The sequence below is a fragment of the Mobula hypostoma genome, chromosome 12 (assembly GCF_963921235.1).
Source record: "Mobula hypostoma chromosome 12, sMobHyp1.1, whole genome shotgun sequence".
NCBI lineage: Eukaryota > Metazoa > Chordata > Chondrichthyes > Myliobatiformes > Myliobatidae > Mobula > Mobula hypostoma.
Genome location: NC_086108.1, coordinates 7,342,635 through 7,349,232, shown reverse-complemented (window position 1 = coordinate 7,349,232; position 6,598 = coordinate 7,342,635). Strand labels below are relative to the sequence as shown.

The 6,598-nt window shown below is 47.8% G+C and overlaps 1 protein-coding gene across 3 annotated transcripts in view; it reads left to right on the top strand.

The window, feature by feature from the left end:
- Window positions 1–1,301: 1,301 nt before the first annotated feature.
- Window positions 1,302–6,598, top strand: part of ccdc9 (coiled-coil domain containing 9) — a 94,667-nt gene continuing 89,370 nt past the window's right edge. For 2 of the 3 annotated variants that reach the window (XM_063063583.1, XM_063063581.1), the window contains exon 1: window positions 1,302–1,403. The gene's annotated coding sequence lies outside the window, so the exon portion shown is untranslated. Of the gene's footprint in view, window positions 1,404–1,588; window positions 1,751–6,598 lie in introns of those variants that run through there. The other variant, XM_063063582.1, reaches the window with a different exon arrangement.

Sequence of the window (6,598 nt, the reverse complement as noted above, 5' to 3'; positions counted from 1 at the left end):
ACTGGTTTTAAGTCACCAGTAGCCCACCTTTACCCCTTCTTCTATCAGTAGAAACAGTTTCGCTGGGCTTAGTAGCTAAGCCAGATGTGAAGGCCAGGAGCTGCACTTGGTTGTCAGAGGCTATATGAAGTGCACGCCATTGGGAGCATTTAATTGGTATTTATTCATTTATTTATTGAGATACAGCACCGGAATCGGGCCTACAACCCACGCCACCCAGCAACCCCCCGATTTAATCTAAGCCTAATCACAAAACAATTTATAATGACCAATTAACCTACTGACTGGTACATCTTTGGATTGTGCAAGGAAACCTACTTGGTCACAGGGAGAACATATAAATTCCTTACAGGCAGTGGCAGGAATTGAATCTGGATTGCCTGTACTGTATAGTGTTGTTCTAACCACTATGCTACCGTACCAGTGGGAACTTGCCCCATTACCACCTCTGGCTATAACAACCTTCAGCAACCTTTTAATTGTTTCTATAATTTCTATTGCAATATGATTTTATTTAGTATTAATTTTAGTTTAGTTCTTAATACGTAAAAACTATATATAATTTTGTATTGTGTTGTACTGCTGCCACAAAATAACAATTTTCGTGACATCTGTCAGTAATCAGTCCGGTATGGCAGGGCAGTCTACTACACAGTATCAAAGTAAGCTGCAGAGAGTTGTAAACGCAGTCAGCTCCATCATGGGCACTAACTTCATAGCCGCCAGGATATCTCCAAGCAGAGATGCCTCAAAAAGGCATTAAGGATCCACACCACCCAGGACATGCCCTCTTCTCATTGCTACCATTAGGAAGGAGGTACAGAAGCCTGAAGACACACACTCAAAGATTCGGGAACAGCATCTTCCCCTCTGCCATCTGATTTCTGAATGGACTTTGAACCCATGAACACTACCTCAATACTTTTTAAAAAAAATTTCTATTTTTCGCATTACTTATTTATTTTACATTAAGTATATATACTTGCTGTAATTCACAGTTTTTTCTCTATTATTATGTATTGCATTGTACTGCTGCCGTAAAGTTAGCAAATCCCACGATGCATGCCGGTTATATTAGACTCGATTCTGATATACAAAGTTATAAGCATTTCATGCATTGCACTGTACAGCTTCCACAAAACAATAAATTTCACGACGTACGTCAGTGATAATAAACCTGAATCGGATTATTAACCTTTTCTGGAATGAGGTGATAGACATTATAACCAAGTATGGCCCAAGGGAGCCCCAAGTTGACTTCCTCATCATTATTCTATGTGCAGACACAAATTCATCACAAGTGCATTGCCTTTAAGGGAGTTTTCCCTTTAACGCTGCTTGCGAACGCTGCCGAATCGGTGTCGGCCGCGCCGAGGGTGAATGGGCCGGCCCGGCGTCCCAGGGTGAGCGGGGCCTCTCTTCCCCTCTGCGGAGGGGCTCTTTAGCTGCCGTGGCGTGGGTCGGGTCAGGGGGAAGCGCAGGGCTCGGGGAGGGCTTTCGGTGGGAGACGTGCGCCGTCGCCCCGCAGGAAGCCAGCGTGTGCGGAGCGGGATTTGGCAGGGTGGTGGTGGTGGGGGCACGGGCGGGGAATGTGCGGGCGGCGAGACCCCCGGGCAGTGGGGGGCAGAGGGAGGCAGCGGCCGGAGGGCGGCTCGCCGAGCCGGCGACGTGAGGGCAGTGCTGCCGCCGTGAGTCCGACCTGGGAAGCCACCGCGCCGGGGCTGGTGACTGGAGAAGGCCGGGGCCCGGGGTAAGGCAGGAGAGGGGAGACGAGACTGGAGTATCCCTGCCTCTGATAACTCCCACCCAGAACCTGTTTAAAGCCTTGACTCTGCTCCTTGTGGTCCGCGGGAGTATAGGAAGGGGAATTAGGTAAGGCAAGGCTGGGACCACATCGGAGAGTGTAGTTCTGGAATCCGGAGTATCACAATCTGCTGGAAGAACTCAGCAGGTCGAGCAGCGTCTGGGAAGGGAAGTGGACAGTTGGCATTTCAGGCCGAGATTCCTTGATCTCCCCTCTTAACTTTCACCCGGTCATGCCTCCCCCCTCTTTCGCCTGTTTCCCTCTCTCACTTTACCTTCTTACCTGCCCATCACCTCCCTCTTGTGCCCCCCCTTCCCTTTCTTCCATTGCCTCCTGTCCTGTTCTATCAGATTCCTCCTTCTCCAGCCCTTTATCTCTTACACCAATCTACTTCCCAGATTTTACTTCACCCCCTCTCCCCCTTCCTGATTTCACCTATCACCTTGTATGTCTTCCTCCCCTCCCCCTACCTCCTTACTCTGCCTTCTTCCCCCTTTCTTTCCAGTCCTGAAGAAGGGTCTCGGCTTGAACAGTTTACCCTTTTCCACAGATGCTGCCTGATTTGCTGGGTTCTCCCACCTTTCTTGTTTGATGCCCTGTGGTCTGAGCCCGGCCGGGAGTGCATGGTCTGTCCAGACCCTTGAGAAGGTTGAACTCTTGTCTTCTGTTCAGCTTGGGTTCAGCGACACGCTTGGAGTCCAGGCTCTGAGGAACTAGGGCTGGTGGGGTGGGGGACAATATGCAGGTTGAGTTGTTGTGGTGGGTGTCTGCTAGGGAGCGAGGTGGGTTGGAGACCCTTAGAAGCTGGAGCCTCTGTATGTGTAACTGGTGCTTGTGGGTTTAGTCATAGTCATACTTTATTGATCCCGGGGGAAATTGGTTTTTGTTACAGTTGCACCATAAATAATAAATAGTAATAGTAATAAAACCATAAATAGTTAAATAGTAATATGTAAATTATGCCAGTAAATTATGAAATAAGTCCAGGACCAGCCTATTGGCTCAGGGTGTCTGACCCTCCAAGGGAGGAGTTGTAAAGTTTGATGGCCACAGGCAGGAATGACTTCCTATGACGCTCAGTGTTGCATCTCGGTGGAATGAGTCTCTGGCTGAATGTACTCCTGTGCCCACCCAGTACATTATGTAGTGGATGGGAGGCATTGACCAAGATGGCATGCAACTTAGACAGCATCCCCTTTTCAGACACCACCGTGAGATTGTCCAGTTCCATCCCCACAGCATCACTGGCCTTACAAATGAGTTTGTTGATTCTGTTGGTGTCTGCCACCCTCAGCCTGCTGCCCCAGCACAGAACAGCAAACATGATAGCACTGGCCACCACAGACTCGTAGAACATCCTCGGCATCGTCTGGCAGATGTTAAAGGACCTCAGTCTCCTCAGGAAATAGAGACGGCTCCGACCCTTCTTGTAGACAGCCTCAGTGTTCTTTGACCAGTCCAATTTATTGTCAATGGGGGAGAGTTAGGTGTTTGACTGAGTGCATTTTGATGTTAAATTTCTTGGGGTCCTTAGCTCCTGCTGGAGCAGGGGCCACTAACGATCTCCCGTCTCCATTGTCCAAAGTCAATGGTATGGTTGGAATTCATCAATGTTTCTGTAATGCACTATGCAGGGTATCGGCTGATATGGCTTCACCACAGCCCTGTTCGCTGTCCTTGCCTGTTTCCACCTCTCACAATGGCTTGGACTTTGGCATCTCTGGATTCACTGACCAAGATGAGCTTTATTTGTCACATGTGCTTGGAAACGTACAGTGAAGTACGTCGTTTGCGTCAATGACCAACACAGTCTGAGGAGCTGGGACACTGCCAAGTGTCACCCTGGTTCCAGTACCAACACAGCGTGCCCACAACTCACTGGACATCTTTTGGATGTGGGTGAAAACGGAGCAGCTGGAAAACCAAGCCTCCCGAGTTCCCCAGGGAGTGGGCATTTAAGGATGTGTGATAAATGCTGGCCTTCCCAGCACAACCGCTCTGAATGGAACACAGACAAACGCAGGTGATAGGCAGTCACGCATAAATCTAGTCAGGGATTTGGGAGAAGTTTCTTCTCCTTGCAGAAGAAGGGGGTGAAGGGAAGAGCTGAGAAGGGTTATAAAGGAGAAGAGAGAGAAGTAAGAAATAGTTTCCTGCAAGGAAAAGACAAGATACTACAGATCCTGGAATCTGCAGAAACACACAATCAGTGGGAGGAAAGAAATAGTCAATATTATGGGCCATCAGGACAACAGATGTCTTCCTACAGCTGTGTATGGTGTGTTGTCCTTCATTAAGTTCAGGAGCCGTGAGGTAATGTTGCAACCTTATAAAACCCTGGTTAGACCACCCTTACAATATTGTGTTCTGTTCTGGTCACCTCATTATAGGAAGGACGTAGAAGTTTTGGAGAGGATACAGAGGAGATGCTGCTTGGATTAGTGAGCATATCTTATGAGGATAGGCAAGGGCTTTTCTGTTTGGAGTGAAGGGAGATGAGAATTGATTTAATAGAGGTGTACAAGATTATAGGAGAGCTAGATCAAGTAACTGGCCAGAGACATTTTCCCAGCATGGAAATGGCTAATATGAGGAGTGTAATTTTAAGGTGATTGTTGGAAAGTATATGGGGGATTCAGAGGCAAATTGTATTTTTTTTTTCCCACACAGTGGTGAGTGCGTGGAACTTGTCAGGGGTGTGGTAGAGGCAGATACATTCGGGACATTTAAGAAACTCTTTGACAGGCATGTGGATGATAGAAAAATGGAGGGCTATGTAGGAGGGAAGGGATTAGATTGATCTTGGAGTGCTCCACAAGACTATAAGACATAGGAGCTAATGAGGCCAGTTGACCCTCGAGTCTGATCCCTTCATGGCTGATGAAAGTCGGCACAACATCATAGATTGAAGAGCCTGTACTGTGTTTTATATTCCAGCATCTGCTGTCTCTTGGTCTCATACAAGGCAGCTACTGACCTGAGCACAGCAAGAGTCCACTAACACGTGACTATAAACTGGGGGATGACCACAAGGCCCCAGATACTGGATTCCACTTGCGGGATCTTCCAAGTCCACCTGAGAGATCAGATGGGCTGAATGGCCTCTGTTCCGCTGTGAATCCCATGAACAGAGAAGCCAGCCCTGATTAGAATCCTAGACACCACGGTAGCGTAGTGGTTAGCTCAGGGCATTCTGGAATTTGGAGTTTAATTCTGGTGCAGTTGTGTAAGGAGTCTGTGTGCCCTGCCTGTGGAATGCATGGGTTTTCCCCAGTGCCTGTGATTTCTTCCTGATGTCCAGGGACTGGTTAATACGTCATTGCAAATTGTCCCATGATTAGGTTTGTCAGGAGGTTGCTGGGCAGTGTGGCTCGAATAAAATAAAATAACTCATCAGTACCTTCGGACACCGCATGAGCTGAGTCGATTTATTTGAAGGTATCTGTAAGTGTTGGAGGTCACGTAGCCGAGGATCTGCTGACTGGATAATCCTGCCTAGGTTTAGTGTTTCCGCTGTCTGCTGCACTCTGTCAGGCCAAGCAGCTAATCTCCTGAGATGGGATTGTGTTGCTGAGGAAACATTCAGGTTAACTTTTCCTTCTAGGTCCCCTCCTTTTCGTCCATTTGTTATATGCCATGTCATATGACGTGGGCGATCGTGACCATGATTGTTCTTGGCAAATTTTCCTATGGAAGTGGTTTGCCATTGCCATCTTCTGGGCAGTGCCTTTACAAGACGGATGATCCCAACCATTATCAGTACTCTTCACAGATTGACTGCCTGACATTCGTGGTCTCATAACCAGATCTTGTGATGTGCACCAGCTGCTCATACGACCATCCACCGCCTGCTCCCATGGGTTCATGCAACCCTGATTGTGGGTCTAGGCAGGTGCTACACCTTGCCCAAGGGTGACCTACAGGCTAGCAGAGGGAAGGAGGTCCTTGCACCTCCTTTAGTAGAGACATATCTCCACCCCTTGCTAATCAAGACCCTAACAACCTCCACTTTAAGTATACCCAATGACTTGACCTCTGCAAGCATCTGGCAGTGAATTCCACAGATCTGCCTCCTTCTGACTAAAGAAAATCTTCCTCCTCTCTGTTCTTGGATCACTAACTCCTCGCTGCTTGTAAAAAAGGCACAACAAAGACTCATCTTTCTCAGAAAGCTGAAACAGGCCAAACTTCCACAAAAGCTGTTGCTTAACTTCTACAGAAGCACAATTGAAACCTTCCTGACCAACAGTGCCACAGTGTGGTATGCCAGCTGCACGGCTGCTGAGCGACACGACCTGCATCGCGTGGTGAAGGCGGCCCAGCGAATTGTCAGGATGGAGCTCCCAGGACTGGACACCATCTATTCCAGCAGACTCAGGAGGAAAGCAATCAGCATAACCAGAGACACCACACACCCCGGCCACTCCCTGTTTGACCCGCTGCCGTCCAGCAAAAGGTTCAGGACACTAAAAGCCAGAACAAATAGACTGAGGAACCGCTTCTATCCCAGAGCTGTGGCCTCCATCACACCACTCCCACAGAACAATGACTGAAACTGTGAGCACACATGTGCACAAGGACTCAAATATTTGCACTAACGGCACTTTGTGCATTTCTGCAACTTATTTTCTGTTACTTATCTATTTAATACTGATTTTCTATTACTGTCTTGTTTTTATCTACCGCTTTATTTAATTGCCTGAGAGGAAGCCAAACAGAGTTTCATTTTACCTATGTATAATGACGATAAAGATCTTTCCATTCCATTCCATTCCATTCAATTCAAATCAAAAC